This window comes from Ambystoma mexicanum, chromosome 3q (assembly GCF_040938575.1).
Source record: "Ambystoma mexicanum isolate Mex_15411 chromosome 3q, UKY_AmexF1_1, whole genome shotgun sequence".
Taxonomy (NCBI): domain Eukaryota; kingdom Metazoa; phylum Chordata; class Amphibia; order Caudata; family Ambystomatidae; genus Ambystoma; species Ambystoma mexicanum.
This window is the reverse complement of record NC_090926.1, coordinates 268,188,074-268,206,409: the sequence shown is the minus strand read 5'-3', so window position 1 is coordinate 268,206,409 and position 18,336 is coordinate 268,188,074. Positions and strand designations below refer to the sequence as shown.

Genomic DNA, 18,336 nt, shown 5'->3' with positions numbered 1-18,336 from the left:
ATTCCAACAAAGATGTAACACCATATCACCTTGAGATGTCAAAACATATATGGATTCCAATTCCTATAACAACTGGGGTACTGAGATGAAGACGAAGACACCAGAGTTAATGGGTAGGAAATGTGACTTTTAGCATGAAGTGCAGTCTAGTTGTCTCAAGCTAAATCAGTTGCACAGGACATTTAAACCCGAAGGTTTCCTGCAGCTGGAGAATCGAGAAGGAAGCAAGGAGAAAGGCTGCAGAGTATGTGAAACGGGAAGTGAGACGGGTAGCAGAGGCAGCCCAAGGAGAAGAGCCGCAGGGAAAGCAATAAATGTGCAACGTTCTAAACCGGAGAAGAGAGACTCCGGTAGAGAAACGGTGAGCAAAGTGCAGCGGGGGCAGGGAAGACGAAGCCCTGCAGAGCCGTGCAGGTTCTGGCGATGAAGGAAGTAAACGCTGACGCGGGAGCCAAACGAACCACTGCTAAAACTGGGAAGACGGCCCCGCAATAGACTCTGCAGGAACAGCACAGAATACCAGTGAGTCAACCTGAGAGGATGAGGGTCCTCTGGGACATGCAGAAACATGAAAGAGTATTTGAGGGATATTTCTGAATATCAAACAAAGCGAAGCAAAAAGAAAAGGTAAACATGGTACAATTCTCCTGACATGAGGTGTCAGCAGGGGAACCTTGCAACCAGAATTGCCATAAACCAAGAGACATTGTGAGAGAATTAAAGAGGCAATTTATGCATTAACCTATCAAAACCACCTGACAAGTCACTCCAATGTGTAATCACAAATATTTAGAGGAAGGCCAGTCACTTGAAGTGCCTTTACATATTTATCGACAATGTATTTGGAGTTTGAAGCGGCACGTCGTCTTTTGAATTTATGAATAATCTCGCTCCGAGAATCAAATTCACAACACAACAGAGCACCATGAGAATCCAGTTTTTGGACGTACAATTATATGTGAAGAATATCAGATTGGAGACGGCAGTCTATAATAAACCTACGAACTGTAACAATCTGTTACTTGCTTCAAGTTTTCATCCCCGTCAAACAATTGAAAGTATACTGTATAGCCAATTCCTATGGTATAAAAGGATAATTTCAGAAGAACAAGAATATACTGACAAATCTATTCAGTTGCATAACACATTTGTAGAAAGAGGTTACTCAGACAGGACTATCACAGGAGCAAAAGAGAAAGCAATACTAATGCAAAGTGAATAGGCACTGAAACCGACACGCAAGCCAACCTCTGAGAAGTTGGTGTACGTAGTAACTACATATTTCCAACAAAGTCATAAAATTAAAAGATTTTGAAAAAGAATTGGGAAATGTTGAAAATGTATCCGTCCTTGATCAACTTGTTTGATCAACTACCAAATTTTGCCTATAGGAAAAGTACATTGCCTCTAATGGACACAAAAATTGCAAACATTTGAGCTCCTAAAAACGAACCAAAACAGGTACTTACCCGCACTTGGATATTTATCTTTCTCCGATCCCCTGCCTCCCCTGAGTTCTCTTCCAAAGAAAGTGACTTTAGAAGGTACCCTTGATTTATTAGGGAATTTAATGTAATACATCACTGCAGTTCACTCCTTTCCCATAGGATAACATTGGATACTTTATTACCCATTGTTCTACTAGTTAGACTCCATTCCTCTCTCAGGTGTTTACACCCTTATTCAGTCCTAGATGGCAGACAATGGACTAGCCCCGAATGACTCGAAAACAGAGCTCATGATAGTGGGTACGGCTGCGCGGCTGAAAATGTCCTAATTTTCAGGTGTTTCACATAGCGGGTTGTGCCATTGCTACTATCTCTAAAGGGAAGACCCTAGGCATGATTCTTGATCAAGAACTTAGCATCAGGGTGCATGTGAGTAGCCTTGTGTCCTCTACCTCCTACTACCTGAAATTGCTTGTCCAGTTAAGACCTATTCTGAGTCGTGAAAACTTTGCCTATGCGCCACCAAGAGAAAGGAATGCCCGTCCCCGAGATCTAAGGACATGCCCCTCACTGGCAAAATTTAAACATGGCTTAAAAACAGTTCTGTTCCACTGACTCTCCCTTTGCCTTTTCCCCCACTGATGCCTGGTTAGTTTTATGTTTGTTGGTGTTTGTCAGGGGAGCGCTACTATGCCTACAGGCCTGTTCTTGGTGCTATATGCATTTATAAAGTAAAGTGCATTGTATCTCACTTGTTTTTTGGGTGACTTTCTGGGCATTGTTCCTAAATGTTTAACCCTCTCTCTTCCTGTTGGAAATGCATAACATGTGTCTAACACTTTCCCTTTCAGATGTATGCGTCCTGTAATGTATCAGAGGTTGAGGGGAACAATTGTTCAACTCATGTACCAGCCTGGTGATGTCAGGACATGTGAATCTAGTTACGTGTCTGTTTAGGAATCCCTCTTCTTACACCCTTTAGCATTACAATGTGTGGCTGGTGCCACCCCGTAAAGGCTTTACATTACAGAACGTTCTGTAGTAAGGTCCTTTTCTTTTCTTGAGTTATACATCACCTGTTTTGCCTGTGTTTTACGCTACTTACGTTACTTATTTTAAGTTATAGCTCCTCATTGTGTGATTCTATATAAAATTGTGTATGTTTTTCAGTACACCAATGCAGTGCCATTTTGTAGATTATCTGTTGGGGCTAATTGTACTTGCCTGCCATCCTCGAGCCTTCCCCCGATTGAAGCCAAGGCGGCTCTGCCGCTGTTACCCCATGACATGATGTTGGTCTTGCTTGTGGTTGGAAGACTATCTTACCCTTAGGGTGGATGATTTCATACTTCTCGCCAGAGGGCTGTGGAAAAATCTCCCTAACATTACATTTTCTCGCTTGACCTTAGGGTTTGGGGTGAATATACAAATGGGGAGGTTGAGAAAGGCCTCCCTGGACCCCCTCAGATAGTAGTATCAATGAACGTGGTGAAGAGTGATTTAGGGCCCCGACCAGTGATAGGCAGGGCCTGTCATATCCTCATCTCAGAGAACATTTTACTTTTTTTATCCTAAATAAACTTTATTTTGTTCTGCGTCATTTGAATAATGATACCTCAGTTAAAGAAATACAACCATTTAATCAACCTCCTACTTAGGCCGCCTTGAACTCTCAGCCAAACAAGATAGGGCTCCTAATATTACTTTTGCAAAGTACAAGATTTTACCATGCTGATCACACCAGGAAAGTGATTGCTTCCTCATTGCAAAGCAAAAGATTACAAATTAATGACTGCGCTTAGTTTCCTTAGAGGCGTAAATGGAGCTATTCTCCGGGAGCTGGGAAATGGGTTGGGGTGAGTTTTCTTTGGGGTTCATGTTTGTAATGGAATGTATCAAATACAATTCATGCATAAAATGTGTGCGTAAACATTTGGCTCATGAATTTTACTCCATGCCATATTTTCAATCATTTGTATTCAGAGACAGGGCATAGATCGTAATTTATGATTCCACCTCCCCCATGCTCCTGAAATGTGTAATTTGGTGGAGAGGACCTGTTATGTTTACACTGTAACGTAAGCCACCAAATTCTGGTCATTTGTACTGCAGGGTGCAAATGTAAAGGGCAAAAAAGTGGCGTACAAGCGTGTTTGCTGCCCTTTTCCCTTCACATGTGCACTCCGCAGTGCAAAGTGAGCAACTGCTGCCCAGTATGCTGGCGTGATAGGCAGCGTTTGATTTTAATTGTGAGCGCTGCTTGCCATTACAATTATACCCTCTCTGACATGCTTGCATGTCGGAGAGCATTTAATTTTCATTTGTGAACACTGATTACCATGAGCAGCATCTATTTGTAATGCAAGCGTAGCCTGCCATGCGAGCATGGCAGGCGACATTAACAATGGATCCCTACGGGGTCTGCCTACTTTATGTTATGTCATGTTATGTTAAAGGTTCAGATACCATGCACTTTCACCACCTGCTTGGCCCCTTGGTGCTCTGGTGGATCAGTAAGGCAAGAGGGAAAGGGAGTTAGTAATACTGAGCAGGAGAAGGGCAAAGGAGCTGTGATGTGCTGTTGGCAGCTTCATTTCCGTTTACACGGTTCGCTGAGCGTAGGTTGCTTTTCAGTTGGTAGCCATCATGTGCTCTTGTGCAACGCTATGTGTGGTTTGTTTTTCGTTGTTGGGTGTGGGGCAGTACGTGAGGTTTGTTTTGCAGTAGAGATGTGGTTGTGTTTAGTTCAGAGTTTTGAGAGGTGTATGCAGAAGGGTGAGTTTTTTAATAGGGTTGGTTAATGGCGGTACCCTATCCTACCCCCACTGTTTTGATTGACTGTGGCCGGGGCCCCTTCCCCGGTTGTATTTTCTGGGGTGTTACACTTACCACTCATATGTTGTGTGCAGGTTAGTGGGTATTCAATGGGCTATTCAGTGGTGGTACCTTTCTACCCCCAGCATTCAGAGCAAGCGCTGCCCGTATCCCTTTTCCTTCCCTCTTAGCTCACCTTGGTTTGCAGGAGCTACACCCTCCACCCCCCCACGGGTCCCTCCAGTGGGGGAGCGCTCTCTGTGCCTCGTGGTCCATCAGTTTCGAGAATGTGATGCCTCTCTCTCCACATTTGTTCCTCTAAGGCTCTCTGTCAGTGGTCCAATTAGGTCAGACCAATCTCTTTCCCCTGTTTCCCATTTGACCCTCTATAGGGAAGGGTACACATAAGTCTCCCTCCCATTTGGAAGCCTCTCTTCTCTGCATGCCCCTCTGATCTGTCTTACTCCCCAGTCCTTATGGGACGAACAGCTAAATGTGGGGCTCAACAGCAAAATCATTGTCACCCAGGTCTGAGACACAGCAGCAAATGATAAAACACCTACATTTGAGGTACCTCAATATATGGAGATGTGCCCAAATTGGGACTCAGCATTGAATGCTATGACACCTTGATTTGAGTTACAGCAGTGAGTGATCAGACTCCCAAATTTGAGGCACCCCTGTGCTCTACGGTGCATAAGTTCCGAGTTCGGGACAACCTCTCTCTCCACTTTTTTATCCAAGACCCTCTATATGAGGTTCAATTAGACCTCTTTATCTCCCCCATTTCTGGTTTGACACCTCGCCGTTCAAATGTCACTTTATTTCCCTGCACTTCACTCCAGTCCAGCCTACTCCCCTAGTTCTTTTCAGTTGTGTGTTCATTTCATGGGGTGTGGGTGTTGTTCATTCATTTTTATCCCGTTCTGAGTTGAAGAGCCAGGTTTTTAGAGGTTTTCTGAATTTTAGATGGTCTTTCATGGTTCATATTTCTCTAGGGCGGGATTTCCAAAGTTTTACAGCTAGGCAAGAGAATGCTGATCCACCAAGTTCTTTCCTTGTGTATGGTTTAGGTTCTAGGCGTATGTCGTCGCTGGAACTGAGTGTTCTAGTCGGCTGGTAGATGGCCGTGGATTGTTTGTGTGACATGCACATTGTTTTCAAGGTGATTGGTTTGACTGGTAGCCAATGTAGCGTCTTTGGTGCCGGAGTGATGTGGTTCCTTCGCGATAGTTTGAGGAGAAGTCTGGCCACTGCATTCTGTATACGTAGCTGTTTCTTCAGTAAATAATCCGGCATTCCGAGGTATAAGCTGTTGGCGTAGTCTATCCTGGACATGATGGGGGAGATGATGGCCAGTGTTTTGTGCGTGAAGGAGGGAACAGAAGAATCTTTTTGATTGTGTGTAGATGGAAGAAGCATTCCTTGATTATCGCATTTACTTGTGGTTCTAAGGTTAGCTCGTTGTCTATTAGGATTCCCTGGATTTTCACAACTTTGGATGGTGTGGGTGCTGTTCCCAGTTCAGTGGGCCATTGGATGTACTGGTTGCTTCCTTGGTTGTTGGATGTAATCATGATTTCCATCTTGCCCAGGTTTATTTTGAGGTTGTTAATGTTCATCCATTGTAAGAGTTCTTTGAGACAGTCTATTAGTGCTGCGTTCTCCTCTTGTTAATCAGCAAATTTTGTAGATGATTTGGGTGTCAATTGCATAGTTGTAGCAGGTGAAGCTGTGTCTTTTGATGTGGTTGATTAGTGGTGTCATAGAGATGTTGAAGAGGAGCAGGGATAATGAGGATCCCTGTGGTATTCCACAGGTGGTGTCCAACGATGCGGATTTGAATTGTTTTATCCATACTGTTTCTGTTCTTTCAGATAAGAAAGATTCAATCGAGAGCATCGCTGTGTCAGGGATCCCTATTTCTTCCAGTCTCTTGATGAGGATTCTATGGCTGACTGTTGAATGCTGAGGAGAGGTCGAGTAGTATAAGTGCCAAGTTTGTGTTCGAGTCTGCGATGGTCTTTAGGTCGCCCCATATAGAGGGTAGCGCAGACTCTGTCCCTCTGGTGGGTCTGAAGCAGATTTGTACCTGGTCCAGTAGTGGTGATGTTCCACATGTTCCGGTGTTTCATTGTAGACATAGGTCTCTAATAGTTTTGCTGGATAGGGAATGTTTGAGATCCATTTGTAGTTTGAGAGGTCTTACACATCGCCTGTTGTGTCCTTGAGTAGTGGTTTGATGTTTGCAGATTTTAATGCTCGCTGTACTCTCCCTTTTGAGATTGAATGGTTGACATGATTTAAGTAGCATTCCGATGAAGTGCCCTGTGTAAGGATTGATTTATAGATGTCTGGTGGGCAGGGGTCCATTTTGGAGCCTGACTTGTTGCTTTTTTCACCAGGTTAACACATTTTTCAATGAATGAAAATCGTTTTTGTTTTAACACCCCGGTTTACCATTTTGGTAACCTGGGGTGCGAAAGGTATTAGCACCCCTTTCCAAGTGCTGGATCGGGGTGTAACATCCCAATGCCATAGTAATAGGCCCTTGCTTCGCTCAGGCCTATAACTCGGGCTGTCAGTCCGTGTTAGTTACGTTTTCTAAAGTCCAGTTGGTATTGGACTCTACAAGACGTATCCCTTGGTTTTAGGGCCCCAACTTCTAATATAAGCCTGTACTACCTAAGGTTGGTAGAGTGGCAGAGCAGCCAAGCTTCTTTTAGGAAGAGGAATGTGAGCTGTAAATCAGTACAAAGAAATCAGAACATACATAGACCCAAAGAAACACTTACACGCTTGTAGCTATATCAGAAATAGTGTTTTATTTTATATATACACAAGGCAGTCAGAAATTAAAGGTATATAGTATCAACTAGCAACATCAAACATACATTTAGAATAATACGGACAAATAAAGCAGGTGATTACATTGTTCTAAACATTTCTTATCCACACACAGTGACTTCAGATTAGGCCAGCAAAAGTACTTACTTTAAAACAACTCTGCATTATTCAGGTATAGGTAAGTTCAAGAAGGTCAAGAACAACAATTACAGGTAAACAATACTTGTAGCAACTCTTATAAGGTTTAGGCAGTCCTTTCCCTAACAAGAAAGGAGTTCTTCAGTTCAGGTTTGGAGGGAAACAAGCACTGCCAAAGCCAACAGGGTTAGAAGATTTACTTTTAGGAAACTAGCAATGCCCAAGTCAATAGGAATGCAACAGCTCTGATGCAAATCTGATTAGCATAAGTAGGTAACAATTTACTTGTTCTTAGGAAGAGTACAGAACCCTTCCTATAGGGCGAAAGCTGTTAAGCCTGGGCGACTGCAAATGGGTAAACACCCAAACAGTAGAAACAGTACTCCAAATGTAGAGGAGCAGCACAAATGACTTCAGGTAAGATTACCAACAGCCCCACAGTACCTTGAGAGTGAAGAAGATGATGCATCTGGACGCCTTCTGGATGCATGACTGCAAACCCTATCTCTTGATCCTTGGTCATGGTGATGAAAGGAGTGACCCTGATGTTCTCCTACAGCATTGGTTTGTGGTTTTGGTGTCTTTTTCTCAGGACCAGTAGTGAATGATCACCACCGGTCAGAACCTTCTTTTCCCGGTCCTGCACTCTGGTGAGGGGACTCTGGGGAGAGGATTTGTGCTTCTGGGGGTCCACACGGATGCCACAAAAGTTCCATTGTGATTCGTCAACGGCAAGATGATGCACTCCAAGGTGGCTGAGGTACCCCTGGTATTGAGATTCTACAGCACGGGAAGGTCACATGATGTCAGTGGATGGCTCAAATGGAAGAGTGTCTTGAGGCTGGTTATGCCTACCAGAGAAAGAAGTCATCTTTGGGGGAGCTTCCCTGTTGATTCAAAAACTGGTTTAGGGCAGTAGCGATACTTCAGCGATGCTTCTGTGGGAACAGGAGCTGCTGCAGAAGTCTCTGGTGGTCTGCTTCGTTATAGCTTCATTTCCAGTGGTCGACTTAGCCTTCTGTCACAAGAGCCTTACCTTTTATGTAGGAACCCATTCATTTAGTTCTATGGACCTGTCAATCACCTGGGGGTGGCTGTCCTTGCCGGACAACCAGCTTCCAAGCACAAATTGGTTCCAGCCAGGCATACCTTCAGACAAAGGCCAGGGAGGTTTCGGGGTCCTGCCTCACTTCCTGTCTCACCAGAAACACTGGAGCCTTGGCGGTCTTCCCAAAGGGATACCGCCAAAGGCAAATCTCAAAGAGGACACACCCCCACCTAGAAGGATAAAAGAAGGGCCATAAAGGAACAAACAGATGAAAAATTGTGATAAAAGAAGACTGGGGCCATTTTGGAAAACTGGTCACCCATGAGTGCTGTACTGCAGTTGTGAAAACAGCCTGCGAGTAACTAACACAAAAATGGTAAAAGGGCATCCACTTCAACCAGCCCTTTAGGTTTGTCTGTTACTGTAACTATAAAAGTTACAGGAGCAGGGGGAAAGGAGTTACAATGTAGACCCTTCGCACTCCACCTAAGGTGGTGTGTGCTGATCCCACATAAAGAAATGTAAATAAGATAAAAGTATCCTACTATACTTGCGAACAGTAGTTATCAGGAATAAGTAGTAGAAAAAATAGGACGGGGCGCACAAGGGATTCCCCAGCAACACTGCTCATAGGGTGATGCGTGCTGCAACAATTTATTACACATGCCTGTAGTGAAATACAGGGAGGAAAGCATGACTCCATTATATGTAAAAAGAATACAGTAACAGAAAAATAGGGTTCCCATCTCAGAGCAAAAGAATAAGTGCGTGGTAAAAAGTCCCACTCAGGAGAGTAAAGCAAACAATTCCAGAAGTCCAGCAAAAGTATTGGGGGTCTCTCAGGTTGAGGGGGGAAATGGCACAAGAAAATAAAATTCTCTCTAACAGGGTGTTAACTCCGTTCCAGCCTTTGGAACGGGGTGCTAATGCCATATTACAGAACTCCAACTCTTATTATAGGCCTGTACCACTCAATGTAAGGGCAGCAATGGCAGAGAAGCCATGCTCATCTTGGGAGGGAGAGAGGGCTGCAGGAAGGTACAAAGAAAGTCTAGCATATATATGGTCCAGAGAAACACTTACACACTCTACGGTCATATACAAGTATTGGATATATATACACAGACACACAAAAAAGCAGAGAAATCTTCAGAAAGTTAACTACAATCACAATTAGCAAACACAATATAAAACCAACGCAATACTTCTGGTAAGTAAACCACAATGTAAGAGAGGTATAGAATGGCAGTATGCAATTCACGGTAAGTAAAAACAACTTTGTAGTAAACTTTGTGGCTACTTTTTAGAATAGTAGACACAATTCAAAGATAAGAACTTGCCAATTACTTTTCACAATGGCAATATGCAATTCAAAGGTGAGTAAAAACTGTGTAATACTTTGTTTCAGATCCCTATGATAGAAACAACACCAACACAAGGTAAGTTACTTAGCAATCTCTTTTCACAGAGCCTAGGCTTTAGGAGTACATCCCTATCTAGTAATGAGTCTCTTCCAGGGTTAGATTGGTGGTCACAAAGGCAGGCAAAAGCTGTAGAAAAGTCACGAGTTCCAGTGGAAATATTCTGTAGTAGATAAGTAACCGTTTATGTGGGTAAAATGGTTCTGGGATTAGAAGGCTCCCTGAATGTGCACCAGTGATAGGCATGGGCAAATGTGTATGGGCGAACTCCCAAATGTACGAATCACTACCCTAGCCACACAGGAGCAGCAAAATGACTAAGTATTATCTTGAGTCTCAGAATACCTCAGTGGTGAAGATGATGATGCAGGCGCACACCCTCATGATGCAGCAGCTACAGGACTCGTTCACCGAATTTGAGAGTAGTAGATGTAGTAGATAAGTAACCATTTATGTGGGTAAAGGGTTCAGGGACTAGAAGGCTCCCTGAATGTGCACCAGTGTTAGGCCTGGGCAAATATGTATGAGCGAACTCCCAAACGCACAAATCACTACCCTAGCCACACAGGAGCAGTAAAATGGCTAAGTATTATCTCGAGTCTCAGAATACCTCAGCAGTGAAGATGATGGTGCAGGCGCACACCCTCACGAGGCAGCAGCTACAGGACTCGCTCTCTGAATTCGTGGTCTTCAGATGAAAGAAAGGACACCGCACGGAATTCTGCAGCAGCAGTCGAGTGGAAAGGCTCACAGCAAAGGCTTCTTCATAGCTTCTTGCGGCTCTGATTTTGGCACCCTTTTCAAGACACTAGACAAAGAATGGTTCTTGTCCATACCATTTGCTTCGCTTTGTCGGTCCAGCACTCAGGTGAGGGGACTTCACGGAGTGGAATTTTGCCTCTGGTGGTCCGGATGGAGTCCACCAAAGTTTCTGGAAGATTTGTTCTTTGGAAGACAATGCCCATCACTCAGGCTCGAGGACCTAGGATATTGGCAGTTTGTAGCCCAGAAAGGTCAGAGCTTGTCATGGGATAGCTCGAAATGCAGGTTGTCTCAAGACTTACCGGTCCCACCAGTCCAAGGGAAGGAGATGTCCTCTTCGGAGCTCCTCTGTTGCATGGAAGAAAAGGTCAGCACAGTCAGCAGCAGTCCCTCAGCAGGCATCTCTTGTTGCTGGAAGAGACTACAGGAGTCCTCATCTTCATCGAATTCAGTTTGTGGTCGACTTGTTTTCAGCCTCAGGATCCAAGCCATTTATCCATGAACCAAGCCAATCAGCACTCATGCTACATTCACTATTGTGGGGTGGCTGGGACAGCCAGCCTCCCAGTTGGACCTGGTTCCAGGCAGGCATGCCAGAAGACAAAGAACTCTGGAGTTTCAGACTCCTCCATTGTTTCCTGTCTTTGTAGACCCTCTGGAGCCTCGGCGGGCTTCACAAAGGATTCCTGCTGAAGACAAAAGTCAAAACAGGAGGGAGGAGGGGTGGTCGATGGCCAAGATGGCAGAGCAGTAGGACGTGCGTCTCTGTCCTGCTCTGATCACTTGCCCATAACATCGCTTATCTGGCGGTACCGACAAGCTCCGAGCGCGTAGAAATCGCTGGCTCAGCTGCGGAAGAGGTGTGGGAGAACATTGTTCCTCGAAGAAATCCAAAGCTGCGAGGTTGCCCAAACCCGATCTGAGGCCTGGTTGCCTGTAGCCAACATTGACATGGTAGGGGCACACAGCCATAGACGTCAATCAGCGGCAGAGCCCCCGGAGGCCAGCCAGTAAGTGGGCACCCTGGTTGCACTGTCCTATAAAGCTATCTTACCAGCTATAGCTATCTGTCAGAAGGTTCTGAAAGTCAGAAAGCAAATTACACTCTGTAGTGGATACCAATAAACTGGTAACTGAGATTTACCAGCAGGCCAGTTCATCTGCAGGTCTGGTGCAAAGTTGGTCACATGTCAAGCCTGCGTGCATCTACTTTTCAGGCTTCAGAGGTCAGCAAAATACATACCATTGGGAGGGTTCATAACTGCGTATTAAAGAATTTAGAGTAGCTCTGGGAAAGCAGCCCACTCACATGACCTCCCGTACTCTGGGCACTCGTTACCTCATGCATGCAAACAGACATCCTGAACAGCATGCCAGGGCAATAGGAAAGATAGACACATTGCAACAAAGCATTAATTGTGGCGCAATTGAGGGTCACTTGATGTGGTATGGGCAAACATTTCTACACTGTACACAGGCTTTTAGGCACAAGGATTTTGTCAAGGGACCGAGGACACTGAGATGGAATATCTTGTGATGATCTTAACAGAGACAACTGCAGAAAAAAACACGCTATAACTGCAACGTGTGAAAAGAAAAATATATAGTTTTTGTCTGTATTGTGAATGTGAGCTGTTTAACAACAAACTAAATCAGACTAAATCAGTGACTCACCCCTGAAGTGTGCCTAAAATAAACCTTTAATCAGTCTAGCAAATTTTGTATAGAATTCCAGAAAAACTATGTGTTATTCTTATTCTTTCTTATTTAGGGTCACTGCTCAAAGTGTTACACTTGTGGATACCCATTTTTTAAAGAGGCCTGAACAAGAAAGCCAACCACTCCAGAAACAAAGAGCAACATGACGCTGGCCACAGCCCAGGAGCTTCCATTTAAAAACAAAAAAAGAAAAAAAGTGTGTTTTCTTTTGGTTTTAGGGGTAGCAAGGGAGCCCACAGGGGTAGCAAAGGACACCTCGGGGGTCACATCTTCTACCCCTGGTGACCCTCAAATGACATCCCTGTCTCTATCTCTCTCCATTCTACCCTCTGGTCCAACACACACCGCAGGCCATACCTTGGGTGCCCTCATCTCTACTGACATTCCTCTCCCTATCCCTCTCACTACCTCACCCTCCTGGACCGATCACTCTCTTCTCTCTTCCCACCTGAAGCTCTCTTCTCCTTTAGCACTGGCACACCCTGCACCTCCGAACACCTTCAAGGTCTTCCGATCTATGAAATGAGTGTCTGTGGCTGCCTTTGCTTCCACCTACTCTCCTCCTTCGACTCCTGCGGCTGACTCCCACCACGACACAGCCCTCACTAACCTTCACCCCTCCATCTCCAACACTCTTGACATTCTTGGCCCTGTCATGAGGGTCCGACTGAAGCCTGCCAAAAAGTGAAACTCTTGGTACGACTGCAACTTGGCTGCCCTTAAACGCAAGTGCGGAGCAACAGAACGGAAATGAAGATTCTCAGATCTACCCGCTGACAAACTGGCCTGCAGCCTTCTTGAAAGGCAATACCGACTCCTCATAAGATCCAAAAAGAGAGTCCATATTCAAGCCTACATCTCGGCGGCATCAAACAACATGGCCAAACTTTTCAAAGTCTGTAAGGATCTGGCCAACCCTACTGCAGCGTCATGCTCTACTGCACCCACCAAGGCCCTTTGCTCGGCCCTGGCTGCTCACTTCACCGCCAAAACACAGGAAATTGTGGCCACTCTCACCTCTGCACCCATTCTTGCAACAACATATTCTGGGCTCCCCTCGGCCGCCCTCTCCCCTACCCCTCTTCTCTCCTCCCTCTCCCCGGTCACACCTGAGGAGGTCTCTAGACAAGTCTGATCTATAAAATCCTCTTCCAAACAGGTGTCCCCCTGACCTTCTAAAACCACAAAGGAAAACATTGACACTCTCGCTCCATCCCTGGCTGACCTCTGTAACCTCTCCTTCGCCAAGTGAGTTTTCCCCCACTTCTCTCAAGAACTCTCTTGTGCACCCTCTGCTAAAAATACCTTCTGCCGACCCTTCCATTCCAGCAAACTACTGCCCGATCTCTATCACTCCCTCCCTGGGAAAACTCCTTGAGAAGGTGGCTATCTCTCAGTTTACCCTCCACACAGAATCTGTTGGTTGTCTCCATGACCATCAGTCTGACTTCACAGCATCCAGAGGCACGGAAACTGCTCTTCTGAAGACCCGTGAAAACCTGCTCTCAAATCTTGACTCTAACTCTCCCTCTGTCCTCATTCTTGTGGATCTCTCCTCTGCTTTCGACTCAGTAAACCACAACATCCTGATATCTCGTCTCTGTGACACCCTGGGGATCACAGATCAGGCCCTGGCATGGCTTGCCTACTTTCTCCCTGACTGTCCTTCCCATGTGGAACTGAGGTCTTTTCTCTCAGCTGTTACTCTCTCTATGTGTGGTGTCCCCCAGGGATCTAACCTATCCGCCTGGTTCTTCAATATCTACATGGCCCGTCTGGCCTTGCATGATCTCTGTCTTCACCCCCAACTTTCAGGGTTACGCAGGTGACACACAGTTCTCCTTCAGGCTACCCACGGCCTCCTACTCCTGCAAATGATCTCTGCCTCCATGCCAGCAAGACAGAGTTTGTCCTCATTGGGACCCCTGCTCCCGCTTTCCCGCTGTCACTATGGCCGGCCTTCCTTTGCCCTGCGCCCTCCTACTAGTGAGGCAAAAAATCTAGGGGTTATCTTCGATTACACTCTCTCCTCCTCTCACATCTCGGACATCTCTAAATAATCTCACTACCAGCTGCACCGCCTCAGAGGTATTCAACCTTTTCTCACCTCCCCCCAGAGGCTTACCGCCTCCAGAGTCCTGGTTCTCTCTAGACTGGACTATTGCAACAGTCTCTTTCTCAATCTTCCTACTTCCACTCTCCGACCTCTACAACTCATCCAGAACAAAACCGCAAGACTCATCCTTGGCCTCAAGCCCAGGAACTGCATCTCTCTCTGGCACTGAAATTCCTCCACTGGCTCCCCGTGGCTGCAAGAATCAAGTTCAAGACTCTCTGCAGAGTCCACAATGGCTTTCTGGGGCCAGGGTCTGCATTACCTACAACTCTCTCTCCCTAAATACTCTCCTTCTAGCGATCTCCTTTCGTCTGCCTCCACCTCTCTCAGGGTGAGCCGATTTTCAAAACAGAGATTTGGGGGTAGATCTCTTTCCTCTGCAGGCGGTTCCCTCTGGAACAGCCTCCCTGCCTCTCTCCGTCTTGAGCCTGATCACCATAAGTTTTGGAAACTCCTCAAGACCGTCCTCTTCTATTCCTCCTTCTTTCTCCCTCTCCCTTGTTAACTCCCTCTCGATTCTTGCCTACTGCCCTTCTCCCTTCTCCCTAACTCAACTCTGTTTGCTGACAGGTCGCCTGCTGCACCTCCAGAGCCACACAGGTCTCAGGCTACCCCGCCAGTCCTTGCACTTGCCCCCAGGCCTCTGCACTCCACCCACCACTTCTGCACTTCTTTACACATTCCTTGAGAATGGTAACCTCTCGGCACCTAACCCAGGGTCTTGGACTGGGGCACTTGCCCCCACCTCCCTTTCATTCTAGGTCTGGCACATACCTTACCTAGAATATACTGGGCCTGGTCCACTAGGCTTAGTACGGTAGTTTTTTGTTTCGGTTTTCCCTCCCCCCAATCCCATAGCGCTTTACCATCTTTCACGCACTTGCACTTGCACTGCGTTGGCCGAGTACGGTAGCCAAAAATGTGTATGTTCTTCTTCCTCTCCTCCCCCTTCGCTCCTTCCTTTTGCCTTACACCTGCACTTGAAGTATGGCCTTCAGCCCAAGTTTGCTAGTTATTTTTGCAATATCAATTGGAAATTTCAAAGCCGAACTATGACTCTGTATTCCCCTGTCCCAGTCTCACCTTCAAGCACTTTGAAGCACTTCACCTGCGTATAAGCGCTCTATAAATAAACAATTACAATTACTGAGGAGACTGCCGAGGCAAGCACACGGAGTGGGCCACTGGATCCACCCCTTCTATGGTGGCTGTGGCATAACTGGCGGCAAGTGGTCCACACACCTGCAAAGAAACAGAAACAATAAGGGAAATAAAGCCAGCAGCAAAGCAGAAGACCATGTGTGTTGCTCTGGCCCAGGGTCTGGCCCATGGGGCTGTGGAAAATGAAGTCCTCTACATAGCACAAGCTCCCCGATTTACCACGTTTGAGTCCTGTTGCAGTTTTCTGGGTGTCTTTGGCCCCAAGATCGGCATATCTTGGGACGAACCCGAGTAGTAAGGGGCGAACAGGGGGAGAAGACCAGAAATCTACAGGCTTTGTATGCCCTGGAGTGCCTGGTGCGAGACAGAGCGTCATGCCTAAACCCCCCTACTCCAAAAATAAGGGGCTCAAATATATAAACATACCTGGTGCCAACACCCAAGCAGCCTATGTCGGCCAAGGCAGTGGAGGAAAATTTGACACCGGGCACGCAGCCATCGACTGAGGCTGCGTCACTGACCTCAGAGTTTGAGCCACTCCCTAAACTCACTGCAGCAGGACATCAGGGACTCTCTACGCTCTGAAACAGCAGGGCTCAGGAAGGAAATGTTGGACTCTGCTGGGGAAATCAGGAAGGCGATAGGTGCGCTAGGAGCAGTTGACAACAGCTAGTCTAACTGCTCTTGAAACAGGGAAGGCTGCAGGCACAGTGGCGGCCTTACAAGACAACAGCGAATCTTCAGGAACCAAGTCTGATGATCTGGATAACCGAGGGAGGAGAGACAACCTGCACATTAAATTCCTCCGGGAGCGAGTGGAAGGAGGCATGGAGGACTCTATACAGCAGCTCTTCCCACAGGTCAAGAGCATCTGCTCCCTCAGTGCTATCAAAATTGACAGAGCACATATGGCCGGCCCTAAGAGACATGAAGATGGCCGCCCACTCAGAGACATCATGGTGAAGCTTCACGATTACAAGGTGAAGGAGCCTTTCCCGGGAGAAGCAAGAATGCCCAATGGCATTCAGTTCTGAGAATTTGAGATCCAAATCTACCAGGATGTTTCCCAACCTACTTCCCGAAGAGCCTCTCACTGAGGGCGGTCACGTACGCTGGTGCATAAAGCTGGCAGACCCAAATCGATGCCGCCGCAAATTCTGGACCATGACGGAGAGGAAGGAGGTGGCAGAAGCGCAAGTTGCGTTCCGCCCCTCCTCTCTGCCAAACAAACGATTGAAAATGGGGTAACGTTAATTTCCATTAAGGTTATGCCCCATTGAACATGAGTCCCATAGGGATCCATTGTACACGCTGCCTGCCATGCTTGTATGGCAGGCAGCGTGTACAGGTACAATTAAACCCTGCCCAACACGCAGGTTTAATTGTAATTGTGAGCGCCTTTTGCCATGCGAGCATGTCAAGCTGTGCTCACAATTGCCTGGCATTATACAATTGGGCGGGGGAAGCTACATACTTGTATGTCACAAGTTACGGCTCCCTGCCGTCAAATTACGTTTTTGAAGAAAATAAATTAAGTAAAGGAGGTAATTGCCTGCAGCATAATCCAGGCAGCTGCCTCCTGTTGTCAGTCCACCGTGCCCTTCGGCAATGTCCTGTTGATTACCCGCAGAATGAGTGTTGCCTTCGCTCATTTCTAAGGAACAGGCTTTGCTAGTTGGCAAATGCTATCATTTCGCATGCACGGTCCTGGATTCTTTCACATGGAATAACATTTCACATCAGTCGCTGCCTCAAAATGAGCACATTTGCTGCAAAATGCCGCTCAGCGCTGGCTGTTAGGTTTAGACGCTGGTGACAGGGTATTTCCATACAACCGCGCTGCGAGACGTGTTCCTACCGCAAAGCATGCATGGAAATACTATATTAAAATGTGCTGTGACCGCAAAAATGACTCTTAATATTATTACCAAGCTGTTCAAAGAAAGTAGCGCCAGAAAAAGCAATTGGACAAATCTGAAAAAAATGCACCGCAGTTCTATAACGTTTATTGTGAATAACTGCGGTCAGACTCAAAGCCAAGCTGCACTTTTTCCAAGGTACACAGAGCTTTTTGGCCGACGATCTCTCACGGAAGTTTATGTGGAAATCGCGTCTGTGTCGGCGCGAGAGAAGTGGGGAGTCTGATGAGCGACATCAGGGCTCAAGCCCTAAAAATTAAAGTGGGGGGACTCATCAACAAACGAATGAGATGTGACGTCGCCAGAAATGATCATATCAAGGTGAATATGCACACTTCAATAAATTGGTTTTGCATAACCACCCAAATTGTGCAGGAGGAATGACATTTGCCTTTCATAAAATCAACACACAAACAAAACCAAAAGAGGATATTTTCATCTAATAGTGTTTTTGAAAACGTTAAAAGGTGTGAATGTTTTAAACTCCAAGATCCAATACAAATGTTTTCCCTGGGACTTGCAGTACCGAAATGGGACATTTTACCTTAAGTTGTTTGTCAGGTAAGATGGTGCAGGGGTGAAATGTCCAGCCTCCCAACCCGACAACGCATGTTTGATCGCCAAGGTTGGCTTTAATTCGATGTTTCTCCTTGTAACTGGGGGACTGAGTCCACCCTCTGAATAAAGTGGGTGGACTCCGTCCGCCCCCCAGCCCCCGCCCCCCGCGTGTTCCCTCGACTTGATCCCTATGTGTAGGCCTCTCTCCGTCCACTGCCTGCCACTCCAGAGTCATGGGATGAGATGACCACAGCATTTTTGCAGCAGCAAAACATGCACCCTGGAGTACGAACAGTGCTTTTGGGCGGGGAATGGGGGGGCTATTTATGGCCTCCAACTCAACCCGGGGCCTCTGTATCTCCGGTGTTAAAAGCAGTCTTGTGTG

At 46.4% G+C, this 18,336-nt stretch overlaps 1 protein-coding gene across 1 annotated transcript in view; it reads right to left on the bottom strand.

The window, feature by feature from the left end:
- The window catches only part of LOC138582434 (inactive dipeptidyl peptidase 10-like), a 755,097-nt gene that overhangs the window by 190,618 nt on the left and 546,143 nt on the right, over nt 1-18,336 (bottom strand). The window lies entirely within an intron of this gene.